General features: G+C 36.9%; 1 non-coding gene across 1 annotated transcript; it reads right to left on the bottom strand.

The window, feature by feature from the left end:
* Window positions 1–14,841: 14,841 nt before the first annotated feature.
* On the bottom strand, window positions 14,842–14,949 carry LOC148553452 (small nucleolar RNA R71). The gene has a single exon (XR_015893936.1). It is a non-coding gene; the product is annotated as a small nucleolar RNA R71 (small nucleolar RNA).
* Window positions 14,950–16,425: the final 1,476 nt, after the last annotated feature.

The raw sequence follows: 16,425 nt of genomic DNA, 5'->3' as shown, positions 1-16,425 counted from the left end.
TGAGTGTTTCGGCTGAGCTTTGATGAGATCCACGTGCTATGAGGCCTCTAGGGCATTGAATGCTGGCTAGGGGGTCCTCTTTGGGCGTTTGAATGCTGGTCTCTACTCCTTGGGCGCTGGACGCTTGGAAGTGGGCAGGAGGCTGGCGTTGGACGCCAGTTTTGGGCCTTCTAATCTGAAGCAAGGAATTGACTATTATACATTGCTGGAAAGCTCTAGAAGTTAGCTTCCCATATCCATTGAGCACGCTCCATTTGGACTTCTGTAGCTCTAGAAAAGCTCTTCCGATTAGAAGGAGGTCATTACAGAGTCCAAATGGCATTCTCTGGTAAGCAAATACTCCAAAAGGACATGTGAATGCTGTCTCTTCTTGATCTTGAGGGACCACTGCAATTCAATTATATCCAGAATATCCATCTAGAAAATAATAAAAAATATGACTAGCTAACCTCTCAAGCATTTGATCAATGAAAGGCAAGGGGAAGTGATCCTTCCTTGTAGCAGTGTTGAGCCTTTTATCATCTATGCACATGCACCATCCTATGATGGTCCTTGTAGGAATTAGCTCATTCTTTTCATTCTTGATCACTGTCATCCCTCTTTTCTAGGGAACTACCTGCACAGGACTCACCCAACGGCTATTAGAAATAGGGTATATAATGCCGGCTTCCCATAGTTTCATTACCTCTTTTTGGACCACCTCTTTTATAGTTGGATTTAGTCTCCTTTGTGGTTGCACAGCCAGTTTAGCATCATCTTCATGAAGGATCTTATGCATACACTTGGTTAGACTAATCCCCTTTAAATCACCAATGGTCCACCCAAAAGCTGTTTTATAACTCATGACCACTGTAATCAGCGCCTCTTCCTCCTCAGGCTTCAAGGAAGAGCTAATAATCAATAGATATAAATCATTTTCACCTAGGAACACATATTTCAAAGAGTGAGGCAAGGGCTTGAGCTTAAGCATAGGGACTTCTCCCTTTATATTAGGCGTGCTTGATAGGTCCTCCTGAGTTGTTGAATCATCAATTTCAAGCAAATTATCCTCAGAGAGAGGATCCAGAATATCATCAAGTACCTCAACTTCTAGTACCTCTTGAACAAGTGGTTCAACAACATCAACTCTCATATACCCCTCAGAATCATTGGGGTGTTTAATAGCTTCAAATACATTAAGGACCACCAGTTTTTCATTGACCCTCAGAGTTAATTCACCCTTTTGCATAACAATCAGAGCTCTACCTATAGCTAAAAAGGGTCTCCCAAGAATAATAGAGAACTTTTTATCCTATTCCATGTCTAATATGACAAAATCAGCAGGAAAAATAAATAGACCCACCTTCACAAGTAAATCCTCGACAACCCCCATAGGAATTTTAATAGAAAAATCAGTAAGTTGAAGAGAAATATAAGTGGGTTTTACCTCCTCAAGTTGGAGCTTTTTTATCACTAAAAGTGGCATGAGGTTGATGCTAGCTCCAAGATCACACAAAACTCTCTGAATAGTGACATCTTGATGCAGGAAAATCTGTCTCTCAACAAACTTTCCTCACCAATTATACTGAATTGTCGTCAAGTAAAAACTCACAATAGAGTGAGGTCGAATCCCACAGGGATTGATTGGTTGAGCAACTTTAATTAGAGGCTTGTTCTAGTTGAAATGGGCAAAATCTGGATTGAGAATTGGAGAATTTGAACCGGCAGGAAAAGTAAATAACAGGAATGTAAATATGATGAGGGGATAAATTATACCCTTTTTGGCAATGTTTTTAGGTAGTTTTTAGTATATTTTAGTTACTTTTTATTATATTTTTATTATTTTTTATTCAAAAATCACATTTCTGGACTTTACTATGAGTTTGTGTGTTTTTCTGTAATTTCAGATATTTTTTGGCTGAAATTGAGGGACTTGAGCAAAAATCTGATTCAGAGGCTGAGAAAGGACTGCAGATGCTGTTGGATTCTGACCCTCCTATACTCAAAATAGATTTTATGGAGCCATATAAGCCCAATTGGCATGCTCTCAATTGCGTTAGAAAGTAGACATCTTGGGCTTTCCAGCAATATATAATAGTCCACACTTTTCCCGAGATTTGATGGCCCAAACTGGCATTAAACGCTAGCCAGAAACATTCTGGCGTAAAACGCCAGAACTGGCACACTTCTTGGCGTTAAACGCCCATTTTGGCACCCAGGGTGGCGTTTAACTCCAATTTGAGGCATATGCACATGGAAGCTTGAAAGCTCAGCCCAAACACTCACCAAGTGGGCTCCGGAAGTGGAATTCTGCATTATCTACACCTAGTTACTCATTTTTTGTAACCCTAAGTTACTAGTCTAGTATAAAAACTACTTTTAGGGATTCATTTTGTAAGTCATGATATTTTTACATTCCATATTGTATCTTTGATGGCATGAGTCTCTAAGCCCCATAGGTGGGGGTGAGGAGCTTTGCTGTGTCTCAATGGATTAATGCAATTACTACTGTTTTCTATTCAATCACGCTTGATTCTATTCTAAGATACTCACTCGTACTTCAATATGGAGAAGATGATGATCCGTGACACTCATCCTTATTCTCAAATTTATGAATGCGTGCCTAACAATCACCTCATTTCTATCTGAGCTTAACGTAGTCATTGGTGACAGCTTGAGTGCGTATCTCTTGGGTCTCTGGTCCACGGACCGAGTCCATGAGATCAGAACCTTCGTGGCAAAGGCTAGAACCAATTGGCAGCATTTATGATATCCAGAAAGTCTAAACCTTGTCTATGGTATTCCGAGTAGGATCTGGGAAGGGATGACTGTGACGAGCTTCAAACTCACGAATGTTGGGCGCAGTGACAGTGTGCAAAAGGATAGAGAAATCCTATTCCGATGCTAGTGAGAACCGACAGATGATTAGCCATGCGGTAGCTATACCTGGTATTTTTCATCTGAAATGAGAAATCCGACAGTTGATTAGCCGTGCAGAGACCGTGCCTGGTATTTTTCATCAGAGAGGATCATACAGCTTGCCATTGAAGGAAGCCATGCATGTTTGGAGAAAAAAACAGTAGGAAAGCAGAAATTCAAACGGCAGAGCATCCCCGGAACCTCAACCTGTTCCTCATTATTGAATCACAAGTACCATTTATTTCATGTTATTTATTTTTCATAAACAAAATCAATCTTATCATTAATCTCCTGAATAAGATTTACAAGATAACCATAGCTTGCTTCAAGCTGACAATCTCCGTGGGATCGACCCTTACTCACGTAAGGTATTACTTGGACGACCCGGTGCACTTGCTGGTTAGTTGTGCGGAGTTGTGAAAAGTGTAATCACAATTTCGTGCACCAAGTTTTTGGCGCTGTTGCCCGAGATTGTTCGAGTTTGGACAACTAACGGTTCATCTTGTTGCTTATATTAGGAAGAATTTACCTTTTTGGTTGGTTTAGAGTCACTAAATTTGAGTCTTTTATTTTCTTTTCAAAAATCTTTCAAAATTTTTTTTTATTTTTTTTTATTAATCTGTGATTTGTCTTTGAGTCTTTTACTATTGTTCTTGTTAAATTTTTTAAAAATCCTTGTTTTATTTTTCTAAATTCCTTTTTGAAATTTTTAATAAATAAATAAAAACCAATAACCTCATAATTTAGTCTTCTGTTTGAGTTTAGTTTCATGTTTTAAGTTTGGTGTCAATTGCATGCTTTTATTTTTCTCCCAATTTTTCGAATTTTTATGTTCTTAGTTCTTTCTTGATCTTCTAGTTGTTCTTGTTTATTTTTCTTTGTTTGATCTTTAGTTTTTCTTGTTTTGTGTCTTTCCTTGTTTTTCTTGTGCATTTTCGAATTATTAGTGTCCAAGGTATAAAAATTTTTAAGTTTGGTATCCTTTGTGTTTTTATTTTCTTAAAGATTTCCAAAGTTTTCTTGTTTGTTTTCTTTGTTTTGATCTAAAAATTCTATGGTCATTTTATTGTTTTTCTCTTTCCTCGTTAAATGCAAAAATATCTTTTCTCTTTATTTAATTGAATTTTCAAAAATTTCATTTAAAAATTTAGATTTTTATTTTAAAATATCTTATCTTATCTTAGTTTTAAAATTTCAAAATTCAAATCTTTTTCAAAAATCATATCTTTTTCAAAATCTTATCTTATCTTATTTCAAATTCAAATTTTGAATTTCAATCAAATTCCAAAATTCAAAATTCAAAATTCAAAATTTTAATTTCAAATTTCAAATTTCAAAATTTAAAATTCAAAATTTAATTTTCAAATCTAAAAATCAAATCTTTTAAAAATTTATATCTTTTTCAAATCTTTATCTTATATTGTTGATTTTTTCGAAATTCAAAATTCAAAATTCAAATTTCAAAATTCAAAATTTAATTTTCAAATATAAAATTTAAATTTCAAAACTTTTTAATTTAAATTCCTTATCTTCTCTTACCTAACTTATCTTATCTTTTCTAATCTCAATTCTTAAAATCAAATCTTTTTCAAATCTTTTCTTTTATTTATTTTCATACAAGTATCTTTAATTTTAAGACATATCTATTTCAAAAACTTCCTAACCAATTTCTCTCTCTTCATTTTTCAAAAAATCTCACCCACATCTTTTTCGAATCTTTTTAATTAATTAATTAATTTAGTTTTCAATTTTATTTTATTTCTTTTTCTTCTAATTTTCGAACTTATATTCAATTTTTCATTTATTTTATTTTATTCCATCTTCTTTTAATTTCGGTTTTAAAAAAAAAAAAAGAGAGAGAGAAAATTTTTATTGTATAATCCACATCACTTCCCTTTTATCATCATGGACCTAAGTGGAAATGAACAGTCCAGAAGAATTTTGGGGTCATATGCTAACCCCACTATTGCTTCATATGGGAGTAGTATCTGTATACCCCCCATCAGAGTTAGCAGTTTTGAGCTAAATCCTCAGCTCATTATCATGGTGCAGCAAAATTGCCAGTATTCCGGTCTTCCACAGGAAGAACCTACTGAGTTTCTGGCACAATTCTTACAAATTGCTGACACAGTACGTGATAAAAAAGTAGATCAGGATGTCTACAGATTATTACTGTTTCCATTTGCTGTAAAAGATCAAGCTAAGAGGTGGTTAAATAACCAACCCACAGCAAGCATAAGAACATGGAAACAGTTATCAGACAAATTTCTGAATCAATATTTTCCTCCAAAAAGGATGACACAGCTAAGGCTGGACATCCAAGGCTTTAAACAAGAGCATAATGAATCTCTTTATAATGCCTAGGAGAGGTACAGAGAGATGCTAAGGAAATGCCCCTCTGAAATATTTTCAGAGTGGGTGTAGTTAGACATCTTCTATTACTGGCTTATAGAAAAGGCCCAGATGTCTCTAGACCACTCAGCTGGTGGATCTATACATATGAGAAAGACAATTGAAGAGGCTCAAGAGCTCATTGATACAGTTGCTAGAAATCAGCATCTGTACTAAGTAGTGAGTCATCCATGAAAGAAGAGGCTAAAGCAGTATCCACTGAACTTAGTCCTCCAGAACAAGTTGTTGAACTCAATTAGCAATTTCTTTTTATAACAAAACAGTTAGCAAAATTTAAAGAGATACTACAAGACACTAAAAATGCTAACAAGAATATGGATGCACAATTGGATTAGACAAGATAGCAGTTATCTAAACAGATAACAGAAGAGTGCCGAGCTGTTCAATTAAGGAGTGGAAAGACATTGAATGTCTCAGCTCAAGGCAGCAGAAAGCCAAGAAAGGAACAACTGACAGAGGATGACCAACCCACTGCCCAAAATTCCTATGAGGACAGTAAGAGCCCAGAGAGGAATGATTCTGGCATTCAAACACTAGAAAAGGGTGGAAAAGTGGCGTTAAACGCCAGAAAATGGACAGCCAACTTTGGCGTCGAAACGCCAGAAAAGGGTGGCAATCTGGCGTTAAACGCCCATGCAGCACCCAATTCTGGCGTTCAAACGCCAATAAGGGATCAGACACCTGCAAGTGCTGATAACAACCCCCTTAGACAGGCTTCTCCAACCACTTCTGTAGGAAGTAAACCTGCAGCAACTAAGGTTGAAGAATATAAAGCCAAGATGCCTTATCCTCAAAAACTCTGCCAAGCGAAATAGGATAAACAATTTTCCCGCTTTGCAGACTATCTCAAGACTCTTGAAATAAAGATTCCGTTTGAAGAGGCACTTGAGCAAATACCCTCTTATGCTAAGTTCATGAAAGAGATCTTAAGTCATAAGAAGGATTGGAGAGAAACTGAAAAGGTTTTCCTCACTAAAGAATGCAGTGCAGTCATTCTGAAAAGCTTACTAGAGAAGCTTAGAGATCCCGGAAGCTTTATGATACCATGCACATTAGAGGATGCTTGTACCAAGACAGCTCTATGTGATCTTGGGGCAAGTATCAACCTAATACCTGCATCCACTATCAAAAAGCTTGGTTTGACTGATGAAGTTAAACCAACCCGGATATGCCTCCAACTTGCTGATGGCTCCATTAAGATCCCATCAGGCATAATTGAGGACATGATTGTCAAGGTTGGGCCATTTGCCTTTCCTACTGACTTTTTAGGGCTGGAAATGGAGGAGCACAAGAGTGCAACTCTCATTCTAGGAAGACATTTCCTAGCAACTGGATGAACCCTCATTGACGTCTAAAAAGGAGAGATAACCCTGAGAGTCAATGAGGATGAGTTCAAGTTGAATGCTGTCAAATCTATGCAGAATCTAGACACATCAAAAGGCTGCACGAGCGCTAATATTATTGACTCCCTGGTGGAAGAGGTCAATATGACTGAGAGTATCGAATAAGAGCTAGCAGACATTTTTAAAGATGTTCAGCCTAATCTGGAGGAACCCGAGAAAACAAAAGAACCTCTGAAAACTCCTCAGAAAGAGGAGAAACCTCCTAAACCCGAGCTCAAACCACTACCACCATCCCTGAAATATGCATTTCTGGGAGAAGATGACACTTTTTCGATGATCATAAGCTCTGCTTTAGAGCCACAGGAAGAGAAAACACTAATTCAGGTGCTAAGGACACACAAGACAGCTCTTAGGTGGTCCATAAGTGATCTTAAGGGTATTAGCCCAGCCAGATGCATGCACAAGATCCTATTGGAGGATGATGCTAAGCCAGTGGTTCAACCACAGAGGCGGCTGAATCCAGCCATGAAGGAGGTGGTGCAAAAAAAGGTCACTTAAGTTACTAGAGGCTGGGATTATTTATCCTATTTCCGATAGCCCCTGGGTGATCCCTGTCCAAGTTGTCCCCAAGAAGGGAGGCATGACAGTGGTTCATAATGAAAAGAATGAACTGGTTCCTACAAGAACAGTTACAGGGTGGCGTATGTGTATTGACTACAGAAGACTCAATACAGCCACTAGAAAGGATCATTTTCCTTTATCATTCATAGACCAGATATTAGAGAGACTAGCAGGTCATAAATACTACTACTTTTTCGATGGATATTCAAGTTACAACCAAATTACAGTAGATCCTCAGGACCAAGAAAAAACAGCATTCACATGTCCATCTGGAGTATTTGCATACAAAAGGATGCCGTTTGGCCTGTGCAATGCACCTCCAACCTTTCAGAGGTGCATGCTCTCTATCTTCTCTGATATGGTAGAGAAATTTCTGGAAGTTTTCATGGATGACTTCTCAGTATTTGGAGACTCATTCAGCTCCTGTCTTGACCATCTAGCACTTGTTCTAAAAAGGTTCCAAGATACTAACCTGGTTTTAAACTAGGAGAAATGTCACTTCATGGTGACTGAAGGAATTGTCCTTGGGCACAAAATTTCGAACAAGGTAATAGAGGTGGATCAAGTTAAAGTATAGGTAATTGAAAAATTACTACCACCTGCCAATGTTAAGGCAATCAGAAGCTTTCTGGGGCATGCAGGATTCTATAGGAGGTTTATAAAGAATTTTTCAAAAGTTGCAAAACCTTTGAGCAATCTGCTAGCTGCTATCACGCCATTTGTCTTTGACACAGAGTGTCTGTAGGCGTTTGAGACTTTGAAAACTAAGCTGGTCACAGCACCAGTCATTTCTGCACCAGACTGGTCATTACCATTCGAACTAATGTGTGATGCCAGTGATCATGCCATTGGTGTAGTATTGGGTCAGAGCCACAACAAGCTTCTACATGTCATTTATTATGCTAGCCATGTTTTAAATGACACGCGGAAGAATTACACAACCATAGAAAAGGAGTTGCTTGCAGTGGTTTATGCCATTGACAAGTTCAGATCTTATTTAGTAGGATCAAAAGTGATTGTGTACACTGACCATGCTGCTCTAAAATATCTCCTCACAAAGCAAGATTCAAAACCCAGACTCATAAGATGGGTGTTGCTTCTGCAAGAGTTTGATATAGAAATAAGAGACAAAAAAGGGATAGAGAACTAAGTAGCTGATCATCTGTCACGGATAGAACCAGTAGCAGGGGCGTCCCTCCCCCCTACTGAGATCTCTGAAACCTTTCCAGATGAGCAACTCTTTGCCATTCAGGAAGTACCGTGGTTTGCAGACATTGCAAACTATAAAGCTGTGAGATTCATACCCAAAGAGTACAGTAAGCAGCAAACAAAAAAATTGATTTCTGATGCAAAGTACTACTTGTGGAATGAACTATATCTCTTTAAGAGGTGTGCAGACGGAGTTATCCGTAGATGTGTGCCTAGAGAAGAGGCACATGAGATTCTATGGCATTACCATGGATCACAATATGGAGGACATTTTGGAGGTGAGCGAACAACCAAAAAAGTTCTCCAATGTGGCTTCTACTGGCCTACTCTCTATAGAGACTCTCGAGAGTTTGTACATAATTGTGACAGTTGCCAGAGAGCTGGTAATCTGCCTCACGGTTATGCCATGCCTCAGCAAGGGATCTTAGAGATTGAGTTATTTGATGTATGGGGTATTGACTTCATGGGGCCTTTCCCACCATGATACTCAAACACTTATATTCTGGTGGCAGTAAACTATGTATCTAAATGGGTAGAAGAAATTGCAACACTCACTAATGATACAAAGACAGTGATGAAGTTCCTCCAGAAGCATATTGATTTAAGAGAATTTGTCGTGTCGGTATAGAATTTCACACAAAATAAATTCTCGTTGCAAGTATAGTTCTCCACCAACAAACAATCCTCCCAATCAAAAATTTGTGGTTTTATGTCACGAATAACGAACCCCAATGAAAATTTACCGAAGTATTTGGACTCCGGGTCGTCTCCCTAGGATACAATGAAGTGCTCAATTATTGGCTATAAATGGGTAAGGGGGTCTTTGGTTCATAAGAGGGCAAGAAAAGTAAATTAGGCAAGCAAGTAAAGAAAACAAGATAAAGAACTCTTGGCTAAGACTTAGGTAATTGAGATCACCATCCTTGTCAACAAACCAAATATTGATAATCCTGAGAAGCCAACCTATTAAGTCTACTTCCCAAAAGCTTTAAGTACGTAACATCTACCCCAAAGCTTGAAGTACGTCAAATAGGTTTGATCACATTAAGCCTTAAATCCTAACCTACCTACTAATTAACTTAGTAGCGGGTTAGCATCAATGGATATCAAATTAATCACCAAGGGTTCTTAAATCATCAAATCCATCATACCCAATAACTCAAGTTTACCAAATTCCGTTAGCTTAGACCAAGAGTTGACAAAATTACTCAAAAATTAAAGAGAACATTTCGTCAAACACATAGAGTGAAATAGAAGTAAACATCATAAATTTCAAGAATAGTAAAATCTACCAACTACTAATTGCAAGAAAAGTAAATTCACATCTCAATTCATCAATTAAAGAAACATCAACATCAAAATTTGCATTAAATGTAAACCAAATCCAACATGAGTTCATCATCACAAAAGAGAGTAAAATGAGAAATTAACATCACAAATAAGAGAATCAAGATGTAGAAATGAGAAATTATAAAGGAAAGAGGATGAGATCAAGGAATTAAACATGGATCTAAGACAATCTAACCTAATCCTAACCTGATTCTAGAGAGAAGAGGGAGCTTCTCTCTCTAGAAAACTAACTAAAGGCTCATGTTGACTAAACTAATTGCTCCCCCTTTGCTTGGACTTTAATTCTACATGAAATACACTCAGAAACAAGTTGGATTTTATAACAACCCTGATTTTCGAGTACATGAGATCTTTTCTGAAAGTACGGATTTCTCCGGAAGATCAGTAAAGGGAACACCTCTGTTATATCATCAAGAATCTCAATCCTCATTATCATTATGTCATCCTTAAGCTAGAACCTCCTCTGAGGCAAGCTCGATAATGCAATCGGGAAGAACCTAGTTTTTGAACCGTATCGGTTGGCATTTTTTATTATGATTTTCGTAAATAGTCTCTATTTGATGAACTGGACTCGATTCATGAGAGAAGAGATATAATATTATAATATTATCATTATATTAGTATTAGAACATGCTTGAATGATATTATAAGGTTACTTGGTCTGTTTTTGTTAAAAACGGAAAATTGGTTTAACCGGATTTACGGTTTACTAGTGCAGCTTAGCACCAGCACTCTCTGATGAATTTAGCAATGCTAAGGCCTCATCATACATATTCTATTCTCATAATAAATATGTTACTAGTGTCATTTATGCTAGTAGCTCAAAAAATAATTTTTAGAGATATTTTTACGAGTGTTCCGATACACCTAGTTTTAGTAGTTGTACACCAGAGATATTTTAATATTATTTTAATCCACCTCCAAGCCAAGCAATCACAACTCACCTGATGAGCGAATAATTTATACGCTTTTTGGCATTGTTTTTAGTATGTTTTTAGTAGAATCTAGTTACTTTTAGGGATGTTTTCATTAGTTTTTATGTTAAATTCACAATTCTGGACTTTGCTATGAGTTTGTGTGTTTTTCTGTGATTTCAGGTATTTTCTGGCTGAAATTGAGGGACTTGAGCAAAAATCAGATTCAGAGATAGAAGACGGACTGCTGATGCTGTTAGATTCTGACCTCCCTGCACTCAAAGTGGATTTTCTGGAGCTACAGAACTCAAAATGGCGCGCTTCTAATTGCGTTGGAAATTAGACATCCAGGGATTTCCAGCAATATATAATAGTCCATATTTTGGCCGAGTTTTGATGACGTAAAAGGGCGTTGAACGCCAGTTCTATGATGCTGTCTAGAGTTAAACACCAGAAACATGTTACAAGCCAGAGTTGAACGCCAGAAATACGTTACAAACTGGCGTTCAACTCCAAGAATGACCTCTGCACGTGTAACATTCAAGCTCAGCCCAAGCACATACTAAGTGGGCCCCGAAAGTGGATTTATGCATCAATTACTTACTTCTGTAAACCCTAGTAACTAGTTTAGTATAAATAGGACTTTTTACTAGTGTATTAGATGATCTTTTGATCATTTTTAGATCTCTAGACCTCCATAGGAGGCTGGCCACTCGGCCATTCTTACCCTCTATTCACTTATGTATTTTTCAACGGTAGAGTTTCTGCACTCCATAGATTAAGTTGTGGAGCTCTGCTGTTCCTCAAAGATTAATGCAAAGTACTACTGTTTTTCTATTCAATTCAACTTATTCCACTTCTAAGATATTCATTCGCACTTCAACCTGAATGTGATGAACGTGACAATCATCATCATTCCCCCACGAATGTGTGCCTGACAACCACTTCCGTTCCACCTTAGATTGAATGAGTATCTCTTGGATCTCTTAATCAGAATCTTCGTGGCATAAGCTAGATTGATGGCGGCATTCATGAGAGTCCGGAAAGTCTAAACCTTGTCTGTGGTATTCCGAGTAGGACTCTGGGATTAAATGACTGTGACGAACATCAAACTCGCGAGTGCTGGGCGTAGTGACAGACGCAAAAGGAGGGTGAATCCTATTCCAGTATGATCGAGAACCTCAGATGATTAGCCGTGCTGTGACAGAGCATTTGGACCATTTTCACAAGAGGATGGGATGCAGCCATTGACAAGGGTGATGCCTCTAGACGATTAGCCATGCAGTGACAGCGCATCGGACCATTTTCCAGAGAGGATACAAAGTAGCCATTGACAACGGTGATGTCCTTACATAAAGCCAGCCATGGAAAGAAGTAAGATTGATTGGATGAAGACAGCAAGAAAGCAGAGGTTCAGAGGAACAAATGCATCTCTATACGCTTATCTGAAATTCTAACCAATGACTTACATAAGTATTTCTATCCTTGTTAACTATTTATTATTAATATTCAAAAATTCCATAACTATTTGATATCCGCCTGACTGAGATTTACAAGGTGACCATAGCTTGCTTCAAGCCGACAATCTCCGTGGGATCGACCCTTACTCACGTAAGGTTTATTACTTGGACGACCCAGTGCACTTGCTGGTTAGTTGAATCGAAGTTGTGAATGAAAAACGATTTATTAAGACGTGCGTACAGAGTTTCTGGCACCGTTGCCTGAGATCACAATTTCGTGCACCAAGTTTTTGGCGCCGTTGCTGGGGATTGTTTGAGTTTGGACAACTGACGGTTCATCTTGTTGCTTAGATTGGGTAATTTTCTTCTTATTTTCAAAAAGTTTTCAAAAAAAAAATTTTCAAAAATCTTTCAAAAAATTTTCTCCTTTTTTTTCGAAAAAAATTTTAAAATAAATGTTTTCAAAAATATATTTTTCTTCATAATTTTTAAGAATGAATTCTAGAGTTTCATGAAGCATGTTGAAGCTTGGCTGGCTGTAAAGCCATGTCTAATTCTTTTGGATAGGGGCTTCCAACCATCAGCATAGAGGCAAGTTAATTGGAATGTCAGCCGTGGCATGTCTGAGTTACATACTAAAGCTTGGCTGGCTATTAAGTCATGCCTAACCCTCGGATTGGAGCTTTAGACTAAGAATACAAGATTCCTGGAATTCATATTAAAAAAATTTTGAAATCCTTATTTTCTTTTTCCTATATGTTTTTTCGAAAAAATATACAAAAATCCAAAAAAAAAAATCATAAAAATAAAAAATATTTCATGTTTCTTGTTTGAGTCTTGTGTCAAGTTGAAAGTTTGGTGTCAATTGCATATTCATCTTGCATTTTTCGAAAAATTCATGCATTCATAGTGTTCTTCATGATCTTCAAGTTGTTCTTCTTAAGTCTTCTTGTTTGATCTTGATGTTTTCATGTTTTGTGTCTTTTCTTGTTTTTTATATGCATTCTTGCATTCATAGTGTCTATACATGAAAAATTTTTAAGTTTGGTGTCTTGCATGTTTTCTTTGCATTAAAAATTTTTCAAAAATAAGTTCTTGATGTTCATCTTGACATTCAAAGTGTTCTTGGTGTTTATCTTGACATTCATAGCATTCTTGCATGCATTCATTGTTTTGATCCAAAATTTTCATGCATTGAGTCTTTTTCATGTTTTTTCCTCTCATCATTAAAAATTCAAAAATTAAAAAAAAAATCTTTCCCTTTTTCACTCATAAATTTCGAAAATTTTAGTTGACTTTTTCAAAACTTTTTAAAATCTAGTTGTTTTTATGAGTCAAATCAAATTTTCAATTTAAAAATCTTATCTTTTTCAAAATCTTTTTCAAAAATCAAATCTTTTTCATTTTTCTTATTTATTTTCGAAAATTTTAAAAATATTTTTCAAAAATCTTTTTCTTATCTTTATCTCCTAATTTTTGAAAATAACATCGTCAATTAATGTTTTGATTCAAAAATTTCAAGTTTGTTACTTGCTTGTTAAGAAAGATTCAAACTTTAAGTTCTAGAATCATATCTTGTGATTTCTTGTGAATCAAGTCATTAATTGTGATTTTAAAAATCAAATCTTTTTCAAAACTAATTTCAATCATATCTTTTCAAAAATATCTCTTTATCTTATCTTTTTCAAAATTTGATTTTAAAATATCCTTTCTAACTTCTTATCTTCTTATCTTTTCAAAATTGATTTTCAAAATTTGTTTCAACTAACTAACTAGCTTTTTGTTTGTTTCTTATCTTTTTCAAAACTACCTAACTAACTCCCTCTCTCTTTAATTTTCAAAAAATTACTAACCTTTTCAAAAACTATTTTCGAAAATCACTAACTCTTTTTCAAAAATTAATTTCGAAAATTCTCTCTCTCTCTTATCTCCTTCTATTTATTTATTCATCTACTAACACTTCATCTCACCCAAATTCGAACCCCCTCTTCCATCTGTGTTCGAATTTTTTCTTCTTCTTTTCTTCTACTTACACAGGGACCTCTATACTGTGGTAAAAAGGACCCCTATTATTATTAATTTTCTGTCCCTCTTTTTCATATGAGAAGGAGCAAGGACAAGAACATTCTTGTTGAAGCAGATCCAGAACCTGAAAGGACTCTGAAGAGGAAACTAAGAGAAGCTAAATTATAACAATCCAGCAAGTACCTTTCAGAAATTTTCGAACAAGAAGAGGAGATGGCAGCCGAAAATAATAATAATGTAAGGAGGATGCTTGGTGACTTTACTGCACCTAATTCCAATTTACATGGAAGAAGCATCTCCATTCCTGCCATAGGAGCAAACAATTTTGAGCTTAAACCTCAATTAGTTTCTCTGATGCAGCAGAACTGCAAGTTTCATGGACTTCCATCTGAAGATCCTTTTCAGTTCTTAACTGAATTCTTGTAGATATGTGATACTGTTAAGACTAATGGAGTAGATCCTGAAGTCTACAGGCTCATGCTTTTCCCTTTTGCTGTAAGAGACAGAGCTAGAGTATGGTTGGACTCTCAACCTAAGGATAGCCTGAACTCTTGGGATAAGCTGATCAAGGCTTTCTTAGCCAAGTTCTTTCCTCCTCAAAAGCTGAGTAAGCTTAGAGTGGATGTTCAGACCTTCGGATAGAAAGAAGGTGAATCCCTCTATGAAGCTTGGGAGAGATACAAAGAACTGACCAAAAAGTATCCTTCTGACATGCTTTCAGAATGGACCATCGTGGACATATTCTATGATGGTTTGTCTGAATTAGCTAAAATGTCATTGGATACCTCTGCAGGTGGATCCATTCACTTAAAGAAAACGCCTGCAGAAGCTCAAGAACTCATTGACATGGTTGCTAATAACCAGTTCATGTACACTTCTGAGAGGAATCCTGTGAGTAATGGGACGCCTATGAAGAAGGGAGTTCTTGAAATTGATACTTTGAATGCCATATTGGCTCAGAATAAAATATTGACTCAGCAAGTCAATATGATTTCTCAGAGTCTGAATGGAATGCAAGCTGCATCCAATAGTACTAAAGAGGCATCTTCTGAAGAAGAAGCTTATGATCCTGAAAACCCTGCAATAGCAGAGGTGAATTACATGGGTGAACCTTATGGAAACACCTATAAACCCTCATGGAGAAATCACCCAAATCTCTCATGGAAGGATCAACAAAAGCTTCAACAAGGCTTTAATAATGGTGGAAGAAATAGGTTTAACAATAGTAAACCTTTTCCATCATCCACTCAGCAACAGACAGAGAACTCTGAACAAAATACCTCTAATTTAGCAAACTTAGTCTCTGATCTATCTAAGGCCATTGTAAGTTTCATGAATGAAACAAGGTCCTCCATTAGAAATTTAGAGGCACAAGTGGGCCAGCTGAGGAAAAGGATCACTGAAATCCCTCCTAGTACTCTCCCAAGAAATACAGAAGAAAATCCAAAAGGAGAGTGCAAGGCCATTGACATAGTCAACACGGCCGAACCTGGAGAGGAAGGGGAGGACGTAAATCCCAGTGAGGAAGACCTCCTGGGACGTCCAGTGATCAATAAGGAGTTTCCCTTTGAGGAACCAAAGGAATCTGAGACTCATCTAGAGACCATAGAGATTCCATTGAACCTCCTTATGCCCTTCATGAGCTCTGACGAGTATTCATCTTCTAAAGAGAATGAGGATGTTACTGAAGAGCAAGTTACCAAGTACCTTGGTGCAATCATGAAGCTGAATGCCAAATTATTTGGTATTGAGACTTGGGAAGATGAACCTCCCTTGTTCACCAATGAACTAAGTGATCTGGATCAACTGACATTGCCTCAGAAGAAACAGGATCCTGGAAAGTTCGTAATACCTTGTACCATAGGCAACATGATCTTTGAAAAGGCTCTGTGTGACCTTGGTTCAGGGATAAACCTCATGCCTCTCTCTGTAATAGAGAAATCTTTGGGGTGCAAGCTACTAAAATCTCATTAGAGATGGCAGACAATTCAAGAAAACAGGCTTATGGACAAGTAGAGGACGTGTTAGTAAAGGTTGAAGGCCTTTACATCCCTGCTGATTTCATAATCCTAGATACTGGGAAGGATCAGGATGAATTCATCATCCTTGGAAGACCCTTCCTAGCTACAGCAAGAGCTGTGATTGATGTTGACAGAGGTGAATTAGTCCTTCAATTGAGTGAGGACTCCCTTG

The sequence above is a fragment of the Arachis ipaensis genome, chromosome B7 (assembly GCF_059453495.1).
Source record: "Arachis ipaensis isolate K30076 ecotype BB chromosome B7, ASM5945349v1, whole genome shotgun sequence".
Taxonomy (NCBI): domain Eukaryota; kingdom Viridiplantae; phylum Streptophyta; class Magnoliopsida; order Fabales; family Fabaceae; genus Arachis; species Arachis ipaensis.
The sequence above is the reverse complement of the archived record's forward strand: the minus strand, read 5'-3'. Positions and strand labels throughout refer to the sequence as shown.